Source organism: Rutidosis leptorrhynchoides, chromosome 5, assembly GCF_046630445.1.
Source record: "Rutidosis leptorrhynchoides isolate AG116_Rl617_1_P2 chromosome 5, CSIRO_AGI_Rlap_v1, whole genome shotgun sequence".
Taxonomy (NCBI): Eukaryota; Viridiplantae; Streptophyta; class Magnoliopsida; order Asterales; family Asteraceae; genus Rutidosis; species Rutidosis leptorrhynchoides.
In genome coordinates, this window is record NC_092337.1 from 33,757,712 (window position 1) to 33,776,635 (window position 18,924).

Sequence of the window (18,924 nt, forward strand, 5' to 3'; positions counted from 1 at the left end):
AACTGGCACTCCATGCCTTGCAACAACTTCTTTCATATATAACTTTGACATTGCTTCCGACGACGAAGCTTCTCTTATTGCCAAAAATAATGCACTCTTAGTCAATCTATCAACAATAACCCAAATTGCATCGTGTTGTCTAGGGGTCTTAGGCAACTTAGTCACTAAATCCATCGTAATATGCTCCCATTTCCACACCGGTACCTCTAAAGGTTGCATTTTACCGTAGGGCATTTGATGATCGGCTTTCACTTGAAGACAAGTAAGACACTTGTGCACATACTTAACTATATCCCTCTTCATTCCCGGCCACCAATAGTCTTTCCTTAAATCTCTATACATTTTCGTAGCACCGGGGTGAATCGAATACTTAGACTTGTGAGCTAAGTCAAGGAGCTCACTTCTAACATCACTTTGCAAAGGTACCCAAATTCTCCCATATCTAAGCCTTAAACCACGAGAATCTACCACAAAATCGTCAACTTGCCCCTTGATTCTTTCTTTTCTCACGTTTTCGGGCGATAATGCTCCACCTTGTGCAACACGAATATCATCAAATATTTGAGGTGATATTACCATAGCCAAGCTTGTTATCTTAATCGGTTGATGACTTGACTTCCTACTAAGAGCATCCGCTACTACATTCGCTTTTCCGGGGTGATATAAGATCTCACAATCATAATCTTTCACCAAATCGAGACCTCTCCTTTGCCTATCGTTCAAATCCCTTTGATCAAACAAATACTTTAAGTTCTTATGATCGGTATAAATGGAAAACTTAACACCATAAAGATAATGACGCCAAATCTTTAGAGCAAAAACCACGGCCGTCAATTCTAAATCATGCGTAGGATAGCGTTTCTCGTGTTCCTTCAATTGTCGGGAAGCATAAGCTATGACCTTCCCATTTTGCATCAATACACACCCTAAGCCTTTCTTAGAAGCATCACAATAAACCGTCATGTTCTCATTCCCTTCCGGTAAAACCAATATGGGAGCTTGAACAAGTTTCTCTTTAAGGAGTTGAAACGCTTGTTCTTGCTTTTCTTCCCATTTCCATGGCACACTTTTACGAGTCAACTTGGTGAGTGGGGTGGCTATTCTAGAGAAATCTTGTATAAACCGTCGGTAATACCCCGCTAAACCTAGAAAACTCCTAACTTCGGTAGGATTCGTAGGTGGTTCCCATCTCATAATTGCCTCTATCTTTACCGGATCAACACAAATACCCTTCCTATTAATGACATGACCCAAAAATTGAACTTCACGAAGCCAAAACTCGCACTTAGAGAACTTAGCAAACAATCTTTCTCTTCTTAGAGTCTCTAATACTTGTCTCAAATGTACCGCATGCTCCTCTTCACTCTTAGAATATACCAAAATATCATCAATAAATACAATCACAAACCTATCAAGCATAGGCCGACAAACTCTATTCATCAAATCCATAAACGCGGCCGGTGCATTCGTTAACCCAAACGGCATAACCACAAACTCGTAATGACCATACCTTGTTCGAAAAGCTGTTTTAGGGACATCTTCTTCCCTCACTTTCAATTGATGGTAACCCGACCTTAAATCTATCTTTGAAAAGAAACTTGCACCTTGTAATTGATCAAACAAATCGTCTATCCTCGGCAACGGATACTTATTCTTAATAGTGACCTTGTTCAATTCTCTATAATCAATGCACATTCTCATAGTCCCATCTTTCTTTTTCACAAATAAAACCGGAGCTCCCCAAGGTGAACTACTAGGGCGTATAAAACCTTTATCTATCAAATCTTGCAATTGAGTCATCATTTCTCTCATTTCCGATGGGGCTAATCGATATGGAGCTTTGGCAATTGGCGTGGCCCCGGGTATCAAATCTATTCTAAACTCTACCTCACGCTCGGGAGGTACACCGGGCAATTCATTTGGAAACACATCCGGAAACTCGTTAACTATTGGTACATCGTCTAATTCAACAACCTTTCTCGAATTATCAACAACATGTGCCAAAAACGCACAACACCCGTGAGACAAAAAACCTTTTAGCCTTAGCATACGTGCATATAGGAATAGCACGCCTAGCTCGTTCCCCATAAATCCATATAACCTTCCCACTAGGTGATTGAACTAACACTATTTTCTTACGACACAAAATTATTCCTTCATTGTCATCTAGCCAATCCATTCCCACAATTACTTGAAATTCCCCCATATGCATGGGTATTAAATCAATGACAAACTTTTCGTCATCCAAAATAATTTCACACCCCTTAATGATACTATACACCATCACAGTCTTATTATCCGCTATTTCAACTTCTAATGGGTGTTCTAACATACTTGGGGTCATATTAAAATGCTTACAAAAAGAATATGATACAAACGACCGCGTAGCACCGGAATCAAACAAAACATGCGCAGGTAAAGAGTTTACAATAAAGGTACCTGACACCACATTTTGGGACTCCTTCGCTTCGAGTGCGGTAATCTGATGAGCTCGGGCCCTTGGTCGGCTATCACTAGTCTTCAGTTCCGTCTTAACCTCTTTCTTAACACTACCACTAGCTAAATCCTTCTTGTATTCCGGACATTCGGCTTGAAAGTGACCTTTCTCAAAACAATAATAACATTGCTTACCTTTCTTAGGACATTCGGCGGCCCTATGTCCCGGCTTTCCACAAGAGTAACAATCGGAGGTACCCGCTTTACATTCACCCGTATGATTTTTACCACATCTAGTACACAACTTGGCTTCTTTCCCACCGCTCTTACCCGACACAAAACCCCCTTTTGACTTGTGCGGGGATTCGAAACCAAACTTACCCTTTTTCGGACTAACATTTTGCATTACCTTGGAGTCTTGATCTAATTTTCGCTTAAACGCCGCCTTCTTCCTAAGTTCGTGTTCTCTAACAAGTGCTCTATTCATCATTTCGGCCAAAGTCTTATACGTGCTCTTGTCGATAAACTCACTTATCTCGGGATTCAACTTCTCATGATAATGATCCATCATCAACTTGGGACTCGACACAAAGTCCGGACAAAATCGAGACTTATCGTTGAACTCGGCATTAAACTCGGTCACCGACTTGCTTCCATGCTCTACATTCATAAACTCGGATTTCAACCTACTAACCTCGGCGGGTGGAGCAAATTGATTCATAAACATTTCACGGAACTTGTCCCATGAGAAACTTGTAGCCACGTCTCGCCCATGAGACTTAACTATAAAATTCCACCACTCATAACCACTACCCTTCATTTGATGTGCCGCGTAAATTACCTTTAAATGCTCGGGGCATTCACATAACATAAAAGTTTCTTCAATTTCGTCTATCCACCTTTGACTAACGATTGGGTCAACCTTACCATGAAACTCGGGGGGATGGCAATTTGCAAAGTTCTTGTATTCAAAACGATCATCCTTCTTCTTTGGGGCTTCTACCTCTTCTTGTCTTACCCCACTACCGCCTTCACCTCTTAAGGTAGGGTTATTAGCAATAAGAGTCTTTAACTTCTCATCTAATTGATCATTGATCAATGTCTTGATCTTTTCTAACAAGGTTGGGGTATAACGTATCAAGGCTTGCCCTATTTGCCCCGAAATGTCATTTGGCATGTTAACTTCTTCCGATTCGTCTTGAGAGTCTTCTATAGACTCCGCGGATGGGGTGCGGACGTACTCATCATCCTCATCTTGACCTCGGTTTGGTGATACAATAGCCATTTCTAAAAAAATTACATTCAACCCATTAGTTCAAATACCGGTAACACCATTATTCAACAAACCAAACCATTCGAAAGAATTCCTAACTCGATTCACCATGACTATAGTAGACGTTCATGTGTACTAAAATGAAGTAATAACAATGGCCCGTTGTTATTACACCATTTCATTACACATTAAGTCCACTATGACATCATGGCTAACGGGTATCAAACTCCTTTCATAGATCAATCATTATACTACGGGTCTCGTCAATGACTCTACCCTATGGAGCATGGCACAACTATACGACTTTAACACTTATGCAAGTCCTAAACCGCTTATCCTTCACAACAATGGTTTAAGCCTAGATAATCCCTATCGTGGGTTATCCAAGTCCCTTAAACCACAGCTCTGATACCAACTTTTAACGCCTTGAACCAAGAAAATTTTTTTTTTTTTTTTTTTTTTGAAAAGTTAAGTCACTGGCCGGACAAGGCAATTGCCGCGGCGCGGCCTGCCTTGTCGCGGCGCGACATAACACTTAACTTTTTAACCTTGTTAACTCCATTTCTGTTTTGAACATTAGTTGTTTGCCGCGGCGCGGAGCCCTTTGCCGCGGCGCGACATAGCACTTGTCCGGGTGCCAGACCTGCAACAATTAACTTAAACCAATTTTGCACTTTTCATCATTTTCAAACACTTTCAAAACAGCGTAATTCATACACAACCATAAAAATTCCGTTTCTAATATCTTAAACCATCCATAAACAACATTTAGTCAATAAAATATGTTTCCATGAATCAAAACCAACATTTGGTCCCAAATTCAACAATGACAACTTGACACTTCAAAATACTTGGCGTTTGATAAGCGGTAACCATAGAGCGTGATTACAAAAAGGGACTTGCAATACCACTTACACTATGCCAATGCTCCTCCAGCTCTTCACACGGGTTCCTTACCTTCTCGATGAACCTTAGCGCCTAAAACATAAAACATCATGGGGGTAAGCTTTTACACTTAGTGAGTTATAGGAAAGTAACAAAACACAAAACATAAATCATTTGGGCATAATCAAAACACTTATCCTTCAACCCTTAGGTTGCTTGCATACTTTCGGATCCGATCATTCATACCATAGGCATGACTTACTAGGCCGAACCTAGTAATCATGTCTAAGCTAACCATAGACATACTAAATATGCCTAAGCTATCATCATCTCATACATAGACACCCGAAGTGTCTAAGCTAACATGAACCATAGGCAAGATTACTAGCAATGTAATAACCTTGCCTAAGCTAAGCATCATCCATAGACACAACTATTGAGCTAACCCAATAGTTCTATCTAAGCTACGTAACTAGTGCACTTAGTCGTTACTCTCTTGCACGGATGCAATCCGAGAACACTAAGCCACTCTTGACCCGCCCATATTACCCCCTATAAACTCACCTTGCTTAATTGAATTTCCTTGGTCACTTGTAACTTCTTTTCCTTGATTAGCACCTATACATGAGCTAATCTCATTAATCACATAACTAAATCAAAATCACAACTTTCTTGAATCATTACGTCATTCATACTTACACTTACACTTTACCCCCTAATCACAACATACATTCATTCATACTTTCTAACTTTGAACTCATCTTTTCTAAAACAAGCATGTTACCAATCAACCATCACATTTTAATCATGTACATTACTAACTCATCACTTTTAGCTTTATCATGCAACTTTTCCTTTAATCCTTTCATTAAACATCAAATGTGCATAATAATTCAATTTCATTACTAACACCATTAACTTATCAAATTATCAATTTCTATAACTTATAACTATAACAAAAGTTCATACATGAGCATCCTTCATCAAAATTTCTAGCTAGAACACAAAATCATCTCATTGAGGCATTTTAACAAACACTTGGTGTGCATGACTAGAAATCTAACTAGAACATCATCATTCTCACCATAATCATGCCATAAATCTATAATGCAAGTTCATACATGTAATTACTTCCAAAATCAACAACAAATCCATACTAACTCATCCAAATGTGCACAATTTAACAAATAGCAACTTTCTTAAGCATAATCTCATCATTAGCATACAATGCAAGCAATAATTAGACACAAAATCCATACCTTGTCTTTTAGAGTTTTAAGAACCCTAATTGTGCACAATGGAGATGAAATTGGAAGATTAGAGCTTGCTAAAGTGATTAGGGTGTGTTAGATTTCACAAATTCAAGCTTGCATGAGTTAAATTTCAACAAATGATGGATCCTCCTTCTTCCCTTGCAAATGTCGACATACACAACCCAGGAGCACTCTCTGTATTTTATTTTTTTGTGAATAATAATCAATTTCCAGCATTTCTAATTTCTTTTATTAAAACAACTATGGCATAATTGCAATTTCTACCCTCCCCATGTAAACTATAGTTAAGGAGGTCCTAAATCATAACCTTGCATCTTTAGTCCCTTGAAACTTAACTAACAACATTAACTTTCGTCCATTTAACATAAAATATCCTTTACCATTAATTTCTTAGCAATAAAATTTACATAAAATAATACCTTAAATATTTGGGATGTTACAATTTGTTGGGCCGAAGTAGGCGAAAAGCAAATCACCGGACCCGAGGTAGTCCACGAAGCCACGGAGAAGATTGCTCAGATCCAAGCTAGACTTAAGACTGCCCGTGATCGTCAAAAGAGTTATGCCGATCTTAAACGTAAGGACTTTGAATTCAACGTTGGTGATCGTGTAATGTTGAAGGTTGCACCTTGAAAAGGTGTGATCCGTTTTGGAAAACGTGGAAAGTTAAACCCACGATACATTGGTCCTTTTGAAATCTTGGAACGTGTTGGACCCGTTGCTTACCGTTTGTATCTACCAGCATAATTGAGCTCAGTTCATCCTACCTTCCACGTGTCAAACTTGAAGAAGTGTCTTGCTGCACCAGAACTTATCATACCACTGGAAGAACTTACAATTGATGACAAACTCCACTTTGTGGAGGAACCTGTTGAAATTATGGATCGTGAGATCAAAACTTTGAAACACAATAAGATTCCGATCGTCCGAGTACGATGGAATGCCAAACGAGGACCTGAGTTTACTTGGGAACGAGAGGATCAAATGATGCGGAAGTATCCTCACCTTTTCCCGACTCCACCATCTACCTCAGCTTAAAATTTTGGGACGAAATTTTCTTTAACAGGTGGGTAATGTAACGACCCTGGATTTTCCAACATTTATTTATTAATAATTATTATTATTAATACGTGTGATTAAATGAATGTACGTTATTACATTTACATGTTGCCATGATTGCCCGTACTTGACTTTTAAGTGCCCGAAACGTCTTTGTGACACCCGGAACTTGCACGAATAATATTTTTAGATATTATTTACATTCATGATTAAATTTATTAATCATTTTAATTAACTAAGGCTATTAGTTAGTTACTTGGGCTTTAATTGGTTTAACTTGTGATTTATTTGAACTTGGGCTTTGTTAGTGTAATGGACTCATGTTATTGGACTTCCAAGCCCACCCTACATTATTAATGGACCTTTAGCCCATGTATTGAAAGTGTAAGTAGTACTTAGAACATGTAACTAGTTGTTTTGATCAATAAGAATCTAGTTTGCTCATTATCCCCATGTAATCACCTCTTTTATCCAACTTTAGAACCTTTAGCACACTAGTAACCATGAAACTCTTTCCCTCTCCCCTTTGAGGCTGCTGGCCGTAGGTTGGGATGGCAATAAGGGGTGTTTTATTTTTCAATTTTGCTTACTTACTCACTCACATAACTCTCTCATTTTCTCACACTTCACCTTACTTGCAATTTGCTCTCCTTTCTCTCTAAAACTAGTAAGTAACTTAAGTAATATTTCTCTTCTTTCCTTGCCACAAAACCGAATTCAAACATCCCATTAATTATCATCATCTTTTGTTACTTGAATACTTGTTTGTTATTATTACTTACTTACTTTGTTGTTTGTTATTTACTTACTAGCTTTCAAGAATCTAACTCACTAGTTTGATTCTTCATTTTTATCTTGTTATAACAAGAACAACAAGAACATAATCTATCTAGTTATGTTCTACCCTACTTGTTTCAAAAGATTATAAAGTTCATGGTTGAAAGACATACTTGAAGTTCATGAAGTAAACTTTAAAGTTTACTTTCTAAAGATCAAACTTTGGTTTGAATCTTTAAAGTATGAACAACCATGAACCTTTTCTTGTTTATTTAAGTTTACTTCTTCAATTTATACACTTTAATTTCATGTAGTTAGTTTATATGGTCAAGTACTACAAGTTAGTCTTGATCTCATATCTCTTGAACAAATTAAGTTAACTTTGAAAGTTCAAGAACACACAAATAAGTTTTCTTTAAATATAACTTTGGATCTAGACTTTTGAGTCTTGGATCTTCAAGATCAAACTAAGAACTATGTTCTACTACTTATGATCTTGATTAGTTAGTTTACTTTCAAGTTTGTAACTTGTTATTAGCTTTAAAGTCCATGTATGTGTTAGATCTAAGACTTTGATGCAACTTTGGTTCATCAAACTTCATACAACTCTTAAGTGAGTTGTGCTTCATGTCTTAGACTTGCACATGGGTTATGATGGCCAAGACTTGGTTAAGATGATGTAGATACATCAATGAGTTGTACACTTGAAGCTATATGCATCAAGGATGAGAACCATGATGAACATCAAGCACCAAGACCACCGGAACCCTTTTAAACTCACTGTTCTGTCCAAAAGCTACTGGTCTGGTGATTCTGTAACAGACCAGTAGACCTGGGCTGTTCTAACCTTGATTTTTAGATAGAACTTTTCGATTAGATAACTTTTCATATAGGACTCGTCTTAATCCGAGTTACGGTTTAGGATTTATGGCCCTCCGATCGTTACTATGTCCTTTAACGTTGTGCAGAAATTTCTGACCTACTCGCACTTAGACCGTCGCCACGGTCAAACCAAGACGAGTTTGCTTCTGTAAATTTTACCACACTTAAAAGACTCATATATGGAGCCATGGCCACTGGTCTCACCTTAATTCAGTAAGGGTAGAGGCCGTGGTGACTGACTGAAGTCAGACTTTGTTTTAAACTACTTTCATAAACGAAACCTACTTTACGCCTTTTGTTTAATGATGAATGATGATGACCCTTAAGACCCTAAATTACATACTTTTAAACCTATTAAGACGATTTACTTAGTATTATTTGCCTTAGGTTGAGGACCTTCGGACCGATTACTTGCACACCTTTTTCCGAAACGACTTTTCGACTACATTATCATTGTGAGTTATAGCAATCTCTTTTTACTTTAACTATTTTGGGAACTGAGAATACATGCGCATTTTACGTTTTACATACTAGGCACGAGTACTTAAACTTATATATGTGTGGGTTATATAACGGCAGAAACATTCCCTTTAGCTCGGTAACGTTTAATCATTGGTTTTTGAACCGTGAACGCGAATCTTAGATATGGATCCATAGGGTTTGACATCCCCACTCGGGCTAGTAGCGCTAGCATTTAACGAGTGTTTAATACTTCGTAAACATACGCACTTGCCAAGTGTACTTTCAGGGGGTATAAACGTTAAGTTAGTTACCAAGTACCCACGGTTAACATATACTTTATCATACTGTTTTGAAACGCTCTTTGTAGCACTGAAATCTCGTGGCCTACCTTACATACTGTTATACTTAAACTATAGCTCACCAACCTTTGTGTTGACGTTTTTAAGCATGTATTTCTCAGGTGCTTGAGGTTGCTTCCGCTGTGTACTAGTCGTGCTGTAGAACCCGCTGCTTAGAGTTGTTATCGCATGACTACTTATCTTGCATTCAAACTTATTTACTTTTGAAACTATGTTATGTAACGACCTTTGGGGTCACGTACACTTATTTATTTGCTTCTACTTAGTGAAGCATGCTTTTGAAATGTAAAACATTTGATGTCGGTTATGACATCACCTTTTTATCGTGAATGCAACTTCTTTAATTACAGCATATAGTCTTTAACCTTGTAATGATCCTGTTGTTGATAATTCGTACACGATGGTTTTGTACGGGGTATCACAAAATCGCCATGGAGACTGGAGAGAAAGTTAGATCTAGTGTTTTGCATAAATTACTCCATAAAGATGGAAATCACTCGTCCAGGACCCCAGGTGACCAATTACTCCATAAATTATGGGTATTATTAATTTATTATTTATTATTTTGGTCCTTGATAGCTGAAGGAATCCAAGAAGTAGTATATACGATTTCGGATATCGGATATCCGGATATCCGAAAGTTTTGAAAAGCTGTATCCGAAACCCGAATCCGAAAAATCGGATATCCGATTTTCGGATATCCGAAAATCCGGATATCCGATTTTTCGAATATTTTCGGATCGGATATTCGGATATTTCGGATTACGGATTCGGATACGGATATTATGAACACCCCTAATGGTGGGTGATGTCATTAATTTAAATAATTTTGAATTAAAATTAAATCTTATTAATTAATTATCATTATTAAATCTTATTAATTAATTAATTATTATTAAATCTTATTAATAATTATTTTAATTATTAAAATTAAATAATTTTGAATAATTTTAATTAATTATTTTGAATTGATTACGGGAAGGTATAAAAGCTAGGCAGAAGGCAACACATTTTAAATTTATATTTTAATTTGCACTTTTAAATAAAGTGACAATCAATATTATCTCTTATGATTGGATGTGGATTGTTTAATATCATTTTAGGTGTTTGATGAAATGTTCAGCTGACAAGTTTCTTAGTCGGACTCTGTAGTTCCACGAGTTATTAAACTAAATAACTTTAGCATTTACGTTCACTTAATACCTAAAACATATCATTAAACTGTTTCGTTTAAATAAATCCGTGGTTCCACGGGTCATTTCACTAGTTTAACATATTTCTTTATCCTTCCTTTCATTATTTTACACTTTACATTTTAGACCTTCAAACTTATACTATTCTACAATTTCACCTCTATTTGTAAAAAAGGATGAGTATATAAAGAATCAATGATACCCGACATTAAGTAAATAATACAGAGTAGTACTAGAAAGAAAAAATGATAAAACAAAACTAATATTTCGTTTATAGTGGTTTGATAGAGAATACAAAATGGAGAGAAGCAACTCAGCAACCTAAAGAATTTATCTCATTCAACATAAACAAATTTCTCGTTTCTTAAGGTCTAATTATTTATAACCCATTCTCATGTTAGATTAAAATTAAATTAAACATTAAACATTAAACATACTTTTAAAACAAATAAGAAAATACAAAATACTTAAATACCATCAAAAAAATTGAATTTACTTAAATGTTCGGTTTCATATATAAAAAGTAAAATGTTTGGATTTATAAAGGTTAGCTTTCTGATTTTCAATTAAATTTTGTATCAACAACTCGCAAAGCTAGTCAAGAAAAAATTTTGTGCTACCAGTGACCAAATGTTCTAGATCCGCCATTGTGTGTGTGTATATATATATATAGTGGTAGGATCAAGAGGGAAGTAACCAATCGGGGGGAAGCAAAATTTTTTTTTCTTTTCGTTTTTTGAAAAAACTTTGTTCACGAACATTATAGATTGGATGAAAATAAGAACATTTAGAAAAGACACTTCGTGATGAATGTTATTATTTTGGAGGGAAAACGCTCGAAGAAGTAATATATAACAATTATCGTGTTTTTCGAGCTTATGTTGAGGTTTTAGACATTAGGGTTTAGATATTAGGGTTTAGATATTAGGGTTTATAGGGTTTAGATATTAGGGTTTAGAAATTTAGGGTTTAAGGTTTAGAAATTTAGGGTTTAGATTTATGATTTAGATTGAGTTTTTAACACGAACGGTTTAGAGTTTAGGGTTTAGGGTTTAGGGTTCGGTGTTTTGAGTTTATGGAATAAACCCAAAACACCAAACCCTAAACCCTAAACTCTAAATCGAGCTAAATTTTACTTCACCAAACATGAAAAAAAACGTTAACATTCTTCACGAACAATATTATCTTGAATGTTATTTTTGTCGATCGTTTTTCCGCCAAAATAATAACATTCATCACAAAGTGTCTTTTCTAAATGTTCTTATTTTCATCCAATCTATAATGTTCGTGAACAAAGTTTTTTCAAAAAACGAAATTTTTTTTTTTTTTTTGCTTCCCCCCGCTTTCCCCCGATTGGTTACTTCCCCATTGATATTGCCCATATATATATATATATATATATATATATATATATATATATATATATATATATATATATATATATATATATATATATATGGTGAGGATCCATGGAGAACCAAAGGTAGTAGAGAACCCATGGTTGGTGCAGATTGAGTCAATCTGCAGCAGATTGACGTTTTTTTTTCTGTGCAAATTGACTTTTTTTTTGTGCAGATTGAGTCAATCTGCGTGCAGATTGACGTTTTTTTGCAGTTTTTTTTTTTTTTGCAGATTGACTTTTTTTCTGTGCAGATTGACTTTTTTTTGTGTGCAGATTGAGTCAATCTGCGTTTTTTTGCAGTTTTTTTTTTTTCAGATCGCCTTTTTTCTGTGCAGATTGACTTTTTTTTTGTGTGCAGATTGAGTCAATCTGCGTGCAGATTGACGTTTTTTTGCATTTTTTTTTTCCAGACTCACTTTTTTTTCTGTGCAGATTGACTGTTTTTTTCAGATTTTTTTTCTTCATAGATTGTAGCTCAATCTCCACATAGATTAAAGTTCAATCTATGAGTTCTATGGGTTCTCTACATACTCTAGTTCTCTAGGGATCCTTTCAATATATATATATATATATATATATATATATATATATATATATATATATATATATATATATATATATATATATATATATATATATAGTGGTAGGATCAAGAGGGAAGTAACCAATCGGGGGGAAGCGGGGGGAAGCAAAAACTTTTTTTTTCCGTTTTTTGAAAAAACTTTGTTCACGAACATTATAGATGAGATGAAAATATGAACATTTAATAAAGACACTTTGTGATAAATGTTTTTATTTTGGCGGGAAAACGCTCGAAGAAATAATATATAACAATTATCGTGTTTTTCGAGCGTATGTTGATGTTTTAGCTATTAGGGTTTAGATATTCGGGTTTAGATATTTGGGTTTATAGGGTTTAGATATTAGGGTTTAGAAATTTAGGGTTTAGGGTTTAGATTTAGGGTTTAGATTTAGGATTTAGATTGAGTTTTTAACACGAACGGTTTAAAGTTTAGGGTTTAGGGTTTGGTGTGTTGGGTTTATGGAATAAACCCAAAACACCAAACCCTAAACCCTAAACTCTAAATCGGGCTAAATTTTACTTCACAAAACATGAGGAAAAAAAACGTTCATATTCTTCACGAACAATATTATCTTGAATGTTATTTTTGTCGATCGTTTTCTCGCCTAAATAATAATAATAATATATATATATATATATATATATATATATATATATATATATATATATATATATATATATATATATTATTCTATCATAGTTAATATTTTATATTGTTATTGTATATCATTATTTATATATGACATCTCCGAAGATGGGACCAAAGTTCACATATTCACATATATAAATCGTACCAATATTTAAATATAGACTCAAGAATGTACTTTTAATAAACTTAACTATGTCGCATGTATACTCTATATCGAACCTATGAATCTTTCGATGGATGGTCTGGAACAACGTGCTTAAAATACTATCATATATACTACGTATAATTTATCATATTACTTTGATGACACAACATATATTAGCATTAAATAAAATTTAAAATCTAAGATGGAATCAGATACGTACAATGGAAGTGTGTCAGATTGATAAAAGAAGTGTTGGAATTGAGGCATGTGTCACTCATGTGAACTTTGTTGCCCACATGACTAGAATTTAATGAACCCACATTCATATACATAACTTTTGTTGTGTTTTGCATCAATATCACCAAACTATAGAACATTTTAAGGTTTGTTTGCAGCTTATTGTCGTATATAACTGACTTGGAATCATAGTTTATAAAATGACGTGTTGTACCTTTATTGGTTATTAGTTAAAACGCTGTTTTGTAAAATGAATTATAACGATTTGCTTAAATAAATAAAAAAAAAATATCTCAAGGTTTGCAACTTTTTGTGATTTGCGAATGCCATTATTAGGTCATAAAGAGAGAAACTCGGGTCATTCGAAAATAGCAAAAGAAAAAAAAAGAAAAAAAAAAAACTTACGCCTGGCTAATTAGCCTTGCAATTTGCAAATATGTGCACGACAATCTTAAATTAATTGTGATAAGTTTTTGTAAATCAATGTATTTTGGAGATCTATCTCTAATAGCATAAGGCGGAGTTCCCCATATTATTTTTCTTTTTATTCGACCTTAATTATATTAAATTCGATCTTTAAACGTACTTATAACTACTGATAACTTGTTATATAAAGTTCTATTTTGTGATCATTCAAGTTATCACCATTGTTAAATAAAATTACATAAAACTTCAATCAAATTAAATTAATAACAGAAATCGCATCGCACATTTTTATATCTAAAATACAAATTGAAATATGAGGTTGAAATTTCAGAATCATTTTGAACTTTGTGAGATACGTGAATTCAAAAAGAAACGTTGAATAAATAGGAGCTAAAATTAAAAGATATGACCTTTAATGTTTAATAGTCTCAACTAGTTGCGGAGCCCTCGCTTCGCGCCGGGGGCTCCGTTTTGAATGCGAGTTAAAAAAAGTGTTGATCTATTTTGTTAAAAAAAAAAATTCGACATCTAACATTGAAGGGTTGTTCCTTTGTGAAAGTTGCTTCTTTTAGCGTTCGGGTTTTTTTTTTTTTTAAAAGTTAGTTGATCTATTTTGTAAAAAAGAATATTTTTCGACATCTTTTGGTAGCATTGAAGGGTTGTTCCTTTTATGAAAGTTGTTCCTTTTATGAAAGTTGTTTTTTTATCGTTTGAGACAAAAAAAAAAAAGTAGCACAGTAGTAGCGTGGTGAGTGTTATTATTCAATATTTTTAGTGTTAGTGATGGAATAAATAATATTTTAGAATATAGGTATAAAATGGGGGGTTCAATTTGTAATTTAATGAAAGTTATGGGGTAGGGTGTGTGAAAAATGAAATATTAAATAGTACTATAAAATGGGGGGGTCGATTTGTATTTTAATGAAAGGTAGGGGGTTGGGTGTGTGAGAAATGAAATAGTAAATAGTACTATTCGTAACTAATAAGACGAATTTTGTCTATTAGTTATATTAGTAATATGAATTTTAGGTTGTGCTTGGATTTGCATTATGAAAGTTTATATGCGTTATAGATAATTGTTAATACTTACGTTCTTTTAATTATAAATTATTGAAATTATTTTTAGGTATAAAACAAAATCATATCTCGCCGTAACACTCGGGCGCCTTACCGCTCGTTAAAAGGCTAATTATTAAGCTAAGTAGTAGCTTAGTTTACTGCGGAGTATTAAACTTTTAGTTGTGTCACCCGTGACCTGATCCCATAATAATAAGACCACTTCTTATGATGGTTACTAAAATACTCTATTTAACTGTCATATTAGCGTCATATTAACGTCAAAATTCAATAACTAACCTGTAAATTAACTCTCCTCATTTTGTCCTAAATAAATACCTCGAATATACACTGTACAGATAAAAAAACATAAAGTCTAAACAATATAAAGTATGTGAGCCCTCTTTTCATAAGAAAACTTCGCCAAATTTTGGCGAAGCCTTCACCAAATTCTGGTGAAAGAGGTTTTAGTGCCTAGCATGGTTATGTCTAGGCATGACAATGGATTGGATATGGATCGGGTAAAGCCGTATCCATATCCATATCCATTTATTTATTTATTTTTAATCCATATCCATATCCATATCCATTTATAAAAATTTCATCTATCCATATCCATATCCGTCGGGCGAAGCGAGTTAATGGATAATCATCCATATCCATTTAAATTTATTTTATTTATAACAAATACAATCAAAAGTAATATTTCTTAATAGTTTATACGACCGAACGTCACATTTTTACTAATCTACATAATAAATAGTCAACAAATAGCCTATTAAACGTGTAAAGATATCAATTACTTGTAAGTTGCTTATTTTTTAGTTACATGGAATCACATTTAAACCATCAAAGTACGATAAATACATTTCATGATTAAAACAAAACAAAATATAAGAGAAATTTTATTTTTTAGAGAATATAAAGAAAGATGAATATAATTAATAAAATATTACTACATAAATGATATTAATTCGAGTGATAAATTTATATATTAGTTATTTCGGGTGAAGGCGAGTTCATCCATGGATGAAACTTTTCATCCATATCCATATTCATTTCGGTTCATCCGTATCCATATTCATTTAGATCGTCCATATCTACTAATAACCGGGTGGATCGGGTGGATATCCGCTGGATCGGATATCCATTGCCATCTTAAGCCTTTCGTCTATTCCTTTTAACAAAGTGAACTTATATTTTCATTGTAAACATTGATAAATCCATCACAATCTTGCATTAACTACTTAAACTACTCTCTTCGTCCCATCTTAAGTGTCCACTGTTAACTTTTCAAAGTTTTTTCTTTGTCAACTTTGACCGTAAATATTTCTATTTGTGTTATATAATATTTAATGAAAATTATATAGAATGAAAACACATTTAAAACTCAATTCATTCATATAATTTCCATCAAATATTATACAGCACAAATAAATATATTTACAGTCAAAGTTGACAAAGAAATACTTTGAAAAGTCAACAGTGGACATTTAAGATGGGACGGAGGGAGTATTTATGTAGCTAATATTAATACTTAGTGAATTTATCAAACTGGTCGTGAAATATATCATCTTTTAAAAATGGGAGTTGATCCGTACACCACTTGTTTTTTGCCATACACCATCAAACTACAATCTTTGACTATTTTACCCTTTCTAACTCAAGGCCCTTTTCCCTAAATTACTTATGAGAAAGGGTAAAATGGTCCAAAATTAAATTTTGGTGGTGTATGACAAAAAGTAAGTGGTGTACGTATCAACTCCCTTTAAAAATATATTGACATATATTTAAATGCATACATTTAATCAAGCATTTATTTTATTTTCATTTTCTGTTACATTTATTATGTTTGAAAAATGTTGTTACAAAAACTGTATGTATAATATATAACTATATTAATTAACATGAAAATTAATAAAAAACTGGTCCTATGGTCTAGTGGTTAGGACATTGGACTCTGAATCCAGTAACCCGAGTTCAAATCTCGGTAGGACCTTTTTTTTATTTATTCCTTACCTATTAGCTGAGTATCTTAATTTTGGCCAACTACTAATTGCAGCCCATATATGTAGTTTTTGTTGGGTCTTCAAAGTTAGAAATACATGAACTTAAAGTTACTGGGTTGTAGTCTAAATATGGATCGATCCAGACTTTTATTAAGTTTTTTCTTTTACGCTTTATTTGCCGAGTGTCTCTGTTTTGGGCCACTTATACTTGCAGGCCATATATGTAGAAGTATGGTCCCGTAGAAGTATTGTTAGGTTTTAAAAGCTAGAACGGCATGGGCCTGAAGTTACCGGGTTGTAAGTCATGTACGGATCGACCCACCTTTTTTTACATATTTGTATCTCAATTTTGGACGACTATTTATTTCAACCCACATATGTAGTAGTGTGTTAGGCCTTGAAAGCTAAAAAGAGATGAGCCTCAAGTTAACAGAGTAAGTATTGATTACATGACAATGGATTGAAAAGAAGAGGATTATGACATGACAAATATCCTATCCTTTTAAATTTTGTCTTATCCTTTTTTAATTTCAGTTGTTCTTTATATGTATATTATGTTTAATTAAGCGGGTAAATACATATTCTTTGAATATATCAAAAATATTTCTAATTTCAAAAAGAACCAAGAAAGTATTGTAATAAAGAATGAATATGACATGACATAGAAAAATCGAGCCATAATGTGTTTTCATTGTCGTCAATGAAACATAATTCATTGTGGTTGCAATTAAACATAAACTTTGAATTTGCACATCTATCATACTTATGACATTTTTAGTAACGTAATTTGACTTGCAAAATATAGTGTGAACTGTGAAGTGTCTGCACAATAAATAACGGAAGGTGCAAATTTGTAATATAGATTAAGTTTTGAGATTTTGCGTGTAACGTTTTCCAGTAATTATTATTTTTTCCTTTAAACTTTTTTTATGAGCATTTTTATTCAATTATTATTTTTATTTTTCTTATTAGTTGAAGATTAATTAATAATTTGGAAACAGTCTCTTTGTTGACTTTTCTAACCCGGGATGCAGAAATGATTTTCTATAAACCACTGGGACCAACTTTCTAATTTTGTCTAATTAATTAATAAAAATTCTTATTTAGTACGGAGTAACATCTTGACTTGGCTTTCGCATCACTTTGGCATCCTAAGTGCCAGATATATATAAAGTAATTCTTTTATAATAATAATAAAAATTGTCAACAAAAAGTATTCTTTTAAATATATAGGAAGGTGATACTCATACACCAATTTTTGATTCATACACACTTTTTACCATAAAACTTATAATTATATCCTTAAATTTATTTAAGGAGTTGAACCACTATTATTGTAAGTAAGGACATATTAGTAAATTAGGTGTGTATAGATCAAAAACTGATGTGTGAATATCACCTCTCAAATATATAGTTGGGAAATGGGATGTATATATATTGGGGGATGATTCTCACACACTGTTTTTTGATCCTCACACACCCTTTTACCCTATTATTAGGGAGGAGTTCAAGTAAATTGGTGTGTGAGGATCAAAAAACAGTATGTGAGAATCATCCCATATTGAGAATCATCCCCCATATATTTACTACAACTTGTTATATTAAATATTATTCCCTTTGATCACAAAAATAAATAACTATAAATAGACATAGACATAATGATACGAACATGGTTTAGCCACAAAATTGTTATCCACATTTTGTTTGAAGAAGTCAAAGTGTTTGATGAGATTTCCCCAAGCCCCATCACACTTCATGCAAATTTCTTTATTTTGTTCTGTGTGTCACAATTCATGCATGTTGTGTTGTCATGCACG

The 18,924-nt window shown here is 33.7% G+C and overlaps 1 non-coding gene across 1 annotated transcript; it reads left to right on the forward strand.

The window, feature by feature from the left end:
• Positions 1-17,025: 17,025 nt before the first annotated feature.
• Positions 17,026-17,097, forward strand: TRNAQ-CUG (transfer RNA glutamine (anticodon CUG)). Its single transcript has one exon. It is a non-coding gene; the product is annotated as a tRNA-Gln (tRNA).
• Positions 17,098-18,924: the final 1,827 nt, after the last annotated feature.